Raw genomic sequence first — 7,756 nt, 5'->3', positions numbered from 1 at the left:
TCATACCAATTGACATCAGAACACACAGCAGTCACACACATTTTATTCTCGATTTACACTGTCATTACTCAGAAATTTTCACATAGTTGGCATGAATGCAGCTTTGAAACTGAAACACAGACATCAAAGGACGTCTGTTTTGCCGTTCACATTCAAACCAATAGATGTGCCTCTTTTTTTTTTCTTTCATTATTCATACATTATAATCACACTAGGCTACAAAAGTCTAAATTGATCTGGGATTTGTTGTTTGTGATGCAAAGGAGTGCACTTTGCTTCTAAAAATGGAAAATGTAATGGTTTAATAATGAAAGGACAACAACAATCAATAAGCTTACAGCTACAGGTGAAGTTTTAGCCTTGAAGTTTACATTTCATATCCAACATAATTACATTATTCCAGTTCAAATCATCAAACGTTGTGTCACTGTTATGCCACATTAGCTGTTTATTACCTCATACAGCAGCATACTGGCACTGACACTGTGAATCAACTATACATTCATACATGTACTGCATCAGTCTAAACACAGCAGGATATGTCTTGTTTTAATCATTAGTATGTCTAGATGAAGCAAAAACGTGATTACATTTGATTTCACTGGGCTCTGAGCATGCTGAATGTGAATGCATACCATATTTTGTTTGTGTGTGAGTGAATACAACATAAAAGCATGTGGACAGAAGTGTTGGCATGGTAGCTCTTCCTCTCATCTCTGCTGCACTCAGAGTTGATTGGGTTAGATGGGAAAGCGGCGAGGACTCGGTGCTAAGCCTCAACACTGCTAATCCTATCAGTGTTCAAAGGCAGTGCTAAAGGTATGACTCCCCAAAGAGACAAGCACATCTGGTGCTGGGGTGGAGGGATGGTAGTAGCAGACGGACAGAGAGTCACACATACATACTGTGACACTGAACTGTGCTCTGACATCAACCTGCTAACACATGTAACTGATGAAACTCCTCTAGCAGCTATAAATAAAAGTGACTGACAGTAAACATGTCACTGATGGAAATCAAACTCATGGTGAGAAGTATTAGCTGCTACTGCCACAGTTAAGACCAACAGCCTTGCTGTCCTCTGTTTTCGAGTGTTATCAGTCAGTAAGCAAGCTGTGCAAGCCTGCCATCAGATGTACTTTAAATGACAATTGACTTGGGTAAGTTTTATTTATTCTCTGAAAATGGAAAACATGATACAGTCAAAAGAGAAAAAAGATACAGCCACTTGAGAGTGTTAAGATATTTTGACCATCAGTTATCATTAATTAAAGCTACATGAAGATTTCTGTGAATATATGCACAAGCCATACCAGCCTATATTTAATAAAGTGTTTAATCCACCATTTCCCTTCACCATTTCTACCATTCAGTAGTGCATGTTTAAATGTATGAAGTGCACATTCAAGCTAACAGCTCTGTGAAGTTTAACTTGGGCACCACAGGTCTCTGAGCTAAATACTAACATCAGCATGTTAACTTTGCATGCTCACAGTGACAATGTTGATATGCTGTTCAGCAGAACACAAAGTACAGCTGAGGCTGATGAATATGTAATTAGCTCTGAACGTATATAACCAAAACTAATTTTGGCCAAAATGAAATTCTGACTTGATGATGGTTGTAGTCTGGATCAATGTGATTCAAGGCTTGTCTGAACAGATTATCTGCCCAAATGATCCTGTTGTGTGAAGGGTTGACAGACACAATGTTAATGCTGCCAACTGGTTCAGAGTTTCCCCAATTTCAAATCTCAATTTTGAAATGATGTAGTGTGAAAGGATCAGCAATGGAATATTAAGCAGAGACCTGCAATAGCCAATGAGAGCGAGCTGAAGTGTCATCTGTTGGATGTTATTGTTACTCACGTCCAGCACACGCCGCAAAATGTAGAAGCAACATTTCACATTTGATAATGCAAACGTCTGTGAGATGCTAAATCCCTGGAATCACCACTCTAAAAATGCTTTGTATAAATGCCATGGTGCTGTGTCCTGAACTGTCTGCTGTGTTATGATCAAAACATAAAAAATCAGTTCAATATGTAATTATGTCTGCGACCTCCCATATTTGTAAAATCAGTTAAAATTTGAGAATCCTCTTATGCACACTGGGCATAAGAAAACTGAGTGGCATGCAATAATTGCAATGAGTGTTTTTTGGAGGTATAGAAAAGTCTCCAGTTCTCTATAGGCTACAGTTTTGTCCATGCTAACCAGGATTACTTAACTATAGAGTGGAATTAATTTGGACAAAGTTCACAAAGCATCAGAGACACTGGATGGTTGATAGGAGTGAAAATTATGTTTGATCTCAGTATTAAAGGCAAAATGATTTGTCGTTGTAGTTTGTAAACACAACAGTCTTGGCCATATCCTCACACCTGGCTCTTTTCTCAAGTAAAGTTAAAATGTGCTTCAGAATCAAAAGACATAAACAAGACTTCACACGGAAAGAAGAGGTCAGTGGGAAACACACAGCCAAGACAATATACCATACAAGAACTGGAAAACACAGAAGAATAAAAGAGGAGAAACAATTTTGCACACAAAAAGAATACATCATAGCAACACAGAAGACAGCCTTTCTAAAAAGGTACGAGCTCAAGCTTACATTTTGGTATAAAGGGTAAAACGTTCAGAGGTAAAACCTGTGCTTTAAAATCAGAAAGTGAACTTTGAGACCAGCAGGTGACCAACATGGGGCTTTGGGAGAATCGGTGTGATGTGATCTTTTCTGTCAGCATGAGTGGATGTCTTCATTGCGGTGTCCTGAACACACAGATGATGGGCGAGGCAATAGAGAGCTGGACAGGAAACATGTGACTGACTTTCCCTGCATCACTAAATAAAAAATGTTGGAGGTTACTTTTTGAATGAAAAGAGAATGCAAACTAAAAATTGATGTTAATGAATGTGTGTTGTCCTTGATGAGTAAATGAACAAAGTAAAGGGGACGTCTGAGCTCTTAAACAACAGAAATTTCATACATGCTAACATTTGTAATGCTTAGGATATTTGTGTGAGGGGGCTGCTGTGCTTGTAACCCACTTTAAGCAAAAACTTGTCTATAAGGAATTCTTTGTGAATTGATAGCTCTCTGTACTCTTGTCAGAGCAACAACTGTGTCTCTTGAAAGAGCAAAAAAAAGGATGGAACGTCAAACTAACTTGACTGTCAATGTAAGGTTATTTCAGGGTATATTTTTTTTATTTAATACAGGTTTTCATATATATTTGACAAATGTCAACATCCTGTATTATTCAATTCTTTGTGCATTAGAATCTAATTACTGTTCAAATCTGGTTCAGTAATTTCTTACAAGCTCCTCCATGCCATGTGTGAAATGAATAATGAAGGCATTTTCACTGCTTGAAATGTTATCTTACATGCATGTAATGAGCAAGGCGAACTAAACACCCTGTTATCCATTTCAGTAGTCTGCTGGTTAATGATCTTTTCTTCTTTAAAGGACAGACTATCACACAAGTTGCTTCCCCATAGAGCAACACTCACTTCACTTCTCTGTTAAAGAGATCCTTAGAAGCGGCTGTTGTTTGATCCACTGCTGGAGGAAAAGAAAAGACCTCAATACTTTTTCTTTCCAGGTAAGCACCTCCATTTTCTAAATCAAGTCATTGTGTTTGCCGTAGCCTGCTCCACTGCCCAGGTTCCCTCTGGACAATGGACAATGGGGTCTGAATACAGTTACTGTGCACCTGTACACTCGTGCACATAAACAGAAACAGCAGACAGAAAGTCACACACACTCTACCCATGAGTTCAGACCCCCTCTGTCCCCTCTCCTGTTACCACAGCAGGGATCCAGTTGCAGGACGGATGGGTGTGGTGCCATGTTACACTGGCTACATTAACAATCCCTGCTCTGTGAGGACTGAGGACTAACTCACTGCCATACACAAGTTTTCCTGCTTATTGATTTAGCCATCACCCACCAAAGGTTATGAAACATTGATCAGCTATTGCTGAGCAGCTGAGGTCTCGACCACTCTGACGTGACACAAGCAGCAGACTGTACATTCACTTCTCCAGACCTCTTTCAAATCTCTAGGATTTGATTCTCCACCCTGTGACTACAATAGAGACTATTATTTACCAACAGCTTCGTGCCTTTTGTATTGAGATATGGACAAGACAGAGTGTATTTATTTATTTTGTGGCTAACCATTATCAGCGGGATTGATCGTTGTGAGTTGGAATTGGTGCTAGATGGAGGGGAGAGCGACGACAGGAAGGAGGAATGTACTGGAAGGTCTTATCTGGGAGCTCCAGGCCACTGTGACGGGAAGTGGAATGTCAGGAGGGGAAAGAGGAAGTAGGCTAGAATGTAACGCACAAACACACACACATATAGTCAGACATGCACAAATACACACATCCAAGAGAGCACACACAAGCACATAGCCTTCCTGCCTAATCGGCAGTGCTCGTGAGATAGCCAATCCCATCTTTCTCCTGTCTCTGTGATTTCAGTTTTATTTCCTCTCTCTCCCTGTTCTTTTTTCTCTTTGCTCTCTTCCTATTTCCCTAGGTCTTTATTGGCAGGTTTTCAACAGAATAAATGGAATGGGGGACAAATAGGGAAATTGCTGTATTATAGTGCTCATGGTCTAGTGAATATCAAACCAGTGATGGTAGACAGAAGTGGATACAAAAGAGTTCATGTGAGAACTGTAGGTCTTAGTATGTCCTTATATTCATTAAACCATTGTATTTACATGGCTATTTCTTTTCATTTGTCCAAAGGATAAGTGCATTTTATAGCAGTAATATCTCGTGGTCTCAGGAATCAGTGTTCTACTGTAGCAATGTAAACATTAGCTAGTTTCCATCCAAATGTACTACAGTTTTTTTTACAGAATAATGTGTATTTTCATCCACTATCCATCCATCCATCCATCCATCCATCCATCCATCCATCCATCCATCCATCCATCCATCCATCCATCCATCCATCCATCCATCCACTGTCTATACTGACTATCCCTTTTCGGGGTTGCAGGGGGCTGGAGCCTATCCCAGCTGTCAACGGGTGAGAGGCGGGGTACACCCGGAATCGGTCGCCAGGGCAACATATATAGACAGACAACCATTCACACTCACACTCACACCTAGGACAATTTAGAGTCACCAATTAACCTAATGAGCATGTTTTTGGTCTGTGGGAGGAAGCCAGAGTGCCCGGAGAGAACCCACGCATGCACGGGAAGATTGGTTCTCTATATGCTTCGCTTTCATGCAACTTTATCTGCTACAAAGTAGACTGCATAAAATAGAAATATGTAATAAAGTAAAAGTACATCAAGATCGTAGTCATGTACAGTACTTGAATAAATGTTACTTGAATAAATGTTACCATTAATACAAAGCAACATGTTAAATGAGAGTTTTAGTTAGCATTTAAGCAGTCTCTAATATTACTGTTTCATACTCATTTATAGTGTAGATTGCCACAGCAGCCAGAACCTAATGATGCATCATATTCTCATTTCAAATGATTGAGTTACTCTTCCAGGAAATTGGGCCTTTATAGACCGATGCAGGAGCAGATAGCTTGCAGTATCAAGGTCATTTGTACAACGCTTTGAACAAACAAGTTTTATCATAAAATGCTCCTTACAGAAGTTAACAACTCAAGACAAATCGGACATTAGATCAAATGCATTAGAGGTGGGTGGATCTGAGTAATTTGAATGTGGAGTAAAAGATTAACTGCATCTTAGTCGCAATCAAAAACAGGAAATTGCTGCCTTTAAACTTGCATCTTGTCTTGTCTTTTCAGCTATCTACACTTTGTTAAAGAATGCTTTGAGACATGACCTCAAAAAATTTCTTCTAACAACTTCACTAAATCCTGTCCAGCCCTAATCTAGGTTATTTGGCTGTGAAGTATACTGTATGCTGTGACCTTTCATAGTAGCAGTGGCATAAATCTAGAAACACAACACACACACATTAAAGAGGCTTGCACACACACACACACACACACACACACACACACACACACACACACACACACACACACACACACACACACACACACACACACACACACACACACACACACACACCTCTTGCTGACACCCCGGCGTCTTTTGGCATTTGTGCCTGTGTGCTGGGCTGTCACTTGCTGTGTGAAATAATGCATGGGCTCCAGAGCAGGGCCACTTTCCCCCTCTCATTCTCTTGAGTGGCCTGACAGCAAGGCCTAGCTTTGTCACAACAACCAGCTCAATTTAGGGCCCTCCTCAAACCAGGATCCACACCACTCAAGAGACAGGATCAGTTAATGGAGCCCACTGGGTCCCCTAAATCCATGTCCATAACACAGTGAAATAAAGTCAAGAGGGAGAAAAAATAGAGAGGGTTAAAGTAGACACCAAAGCAACAATCTGTGAATGCAGTGCAATTTGTGCTGACGGGGCAGGAGCAACAATGACGCCTGACAGCACCATGTGATGAAAATAACAACCACCATGCATAATGCAAGACACTCTCCTTCCACTGAACCAAGCACTCTGGACTCTCCAGGACATTGCTGTCCCTCCTAAAAAGACATTCGCCACTGGGAGCTTAGAGTTTGTGCATCTCCCCTCAAAGACAATGATCATCCAATGGCAGCGAGCATCTGTTGGGAGAAGAGGCTGTAATTATGCACTGGGTGGTGGTGATAGCAGTGGTGATAGCTATATCCCACTCGAGCCTCAGAAGTGAGTTATTCGCACTTGATCTGCCCAGTGACTCCCAAGGGTGGCAGGAATTACCCTGCCATGTTAAACTGTTAAACAAACAAATGAGCAGTGAAGAAAGATAAAAGAGAGAGTGACATATTCTATCTATCTATCTATCTATCTATCTATCTATCTATCTATCTATCTATCTATCTATCTATCTATCTATGGTTTTGACAAGGAGGCGGTGGAGAATTCGCATTCGCCATGTGTTTGGCCATCAAGTGGTATTTCAGACTGGATGTGTTGCGGTGATAATTCAATTCACACCAACAATACACACAGATAACTTTGGTCTTGTCAGTCGACCCATCTGGCAACTTTTTGAAACTAAACTGTCCATTCATAATCTTGTTCGCATCCATTTTGCCGTTTCGTGCTTGACATCCACACAAACCGGTAACCTACTCTTTCACAGCTAGCGAACAGAAGAGAACAAACACGTGCGTGGGGCGTGCCTATTGTTTTGTTTCTGGGTGACAACTGGATCCTGTAGTTTTTCTTATGTTACTAGCTGTGGCCACAGCTTATAAAAAAATTGATTAAAAAAGACACCATTAAAACTGATTTGCATTAACTTGTTAATAACGCAACAGATGCAGAGCAATGACAATACTAACTATAGCTATAACAGTATAAAAGTTCTAATCCTGTGTCCATGTGTAGTTCTCTTAATTTCAGTCAGCAATTAAATCATTTCTTGACACATACAGACAATCAGGTGTTTGGACATGAGAGAAGCAGTTCCATCTAATACATAATATTTGCGTTTAGGGAAGAGCCTCCATCAAACCATCAGTTGGCATACTGAGCACATTCACTTGGTCTTGCCCTAACATAGTGTGAATGTAGAGGGCCCAAAGCAAACTAACAAAGAACTGCTCTGATTGTTCATGTAGCTTTCCCAATTTTTTTCTGTCACCTCCCAGCTTACCACAGAAGATGAAAAATAGGTTAGAAGAGCAGCAACATTTGTCTTGCAGTGAATCAGTTGCACTGGCATGG

General features: G+C 40.5%; 1 protein-coding gene across 1 annotated transcript in view; it reads right to left on the bottom strand.

The window, feature by feature from the left end:
• Window positions 1-7,756, bottom strand: part of esama (endothelial cell adhesion molecule a) — a 65,241-nt gene that overhangs the window by 32,895 nt on the left and 24,590 nt on the right. The window lies entirely within an intron of this gene.

The sequence above is a fragment of the Chaetodon trifascialis genome, chromosome 16, assembly GCF_039877785.1.
Source record: "Chaetodon trifascialis isolate fChaTrf1 chromosome 16, fChaTrf1.hap1, whole genome shotgun sequence".
Taxonomy (NCBI): Eukaryota; Metazoa; Chordata; class Actinopteri; order Chaetodontiformes; family Chaetodontidae; genus Chaetodon; species Chaetodon trifascialis.
This window is presented reverse-complemented; position numbering and strand designations above follow the sequence as displayed.